Below are 952 nucleotides of genomic sequence, written 5' to 3' on the forward strand. Positions count from 1 at the left end.
AACACTAGCGACCAAAGATGCATGGTAATATTGTGAACCGGATATTTCACTGTCAAAATTTCATTCTTCAATCGTCAGACTCACATAGAGAATCAATAAATAGTTCGGTCTCATCTTTTGATTCACCACAAACAAGATATACGTGTATAACTTGATAATGTTTTATCAAGGTTCTAAATAACGTAAGGCGTGACTTGACGGCAATGTTAAGCCTCAAGTTTTTCCGAATCTTGACGAGCCACGTTGTTTGTAAGGCATGACTTAAGGCAGCAATTTTATATATAATTCATATTTTTGTATGTATTTTCAACTATTATTTATTTTCATATACATATATAAGTCAATGCGGCGTTTTGATAAAGATTGGCAACACATACAAGTATTGGAGTCTTGGCATGTCATGTCAAACTTTTTAGAACCTTGTGTTTTATTTAAAGACAATATTAATATTTTTTTTAAACGGCAAATATACTAAACTATTTTTAAATTATTCCACTTATATTTATTACCTTAAGAAGGAAAGATAATATCGAATACCGCTGGACTTATGTTTGTCTTTAAATATAAGGGGCTTTTATACCAAAACAAGAAATTGAAGGTGCGTAGGTAAGAAACATATTAAAGTTCATCACCCTGATACCAGAGGGCAGAATAGTATGAACACAAAATCTCGAAACCCTCAAAACAAAAAAGGAGCAATACCCTTCAAAAATGAAAAGTCGAGCTTTGTGCCAGCAAAAGCTCACACGTGTCAGTGATCTATAGGATATTTTCGTCAAAACCAACAAAAGATTTAGGATAATCATAATTTAAACAGCTAGCAGTCTGATTGGTCCATGTGGCATCACGCGATTCATTTTCTAAATCAAGTAAAAAAGTACTAGCGGTTTTATTATACAAGAGGGCGGTTTTATAGAGAGAGAAAATGTGTTTAATAATGAAAAGCGGTTTT

Source organism: Lactuca saligna, chromosome 6 (assembly GCF_052625555.1).
Source record: "Lactuca saligna cultivar CGN05327 chromosome 6, ASM5262555v1, whole genome shotgun sequence".
Taxonomy (NCBI): Eukaryota; Viridiplantae; Streptophyta; class Magnoliopsida; order Asterales; family Asteraceae; genus Lactuca; species Lactuca saligna.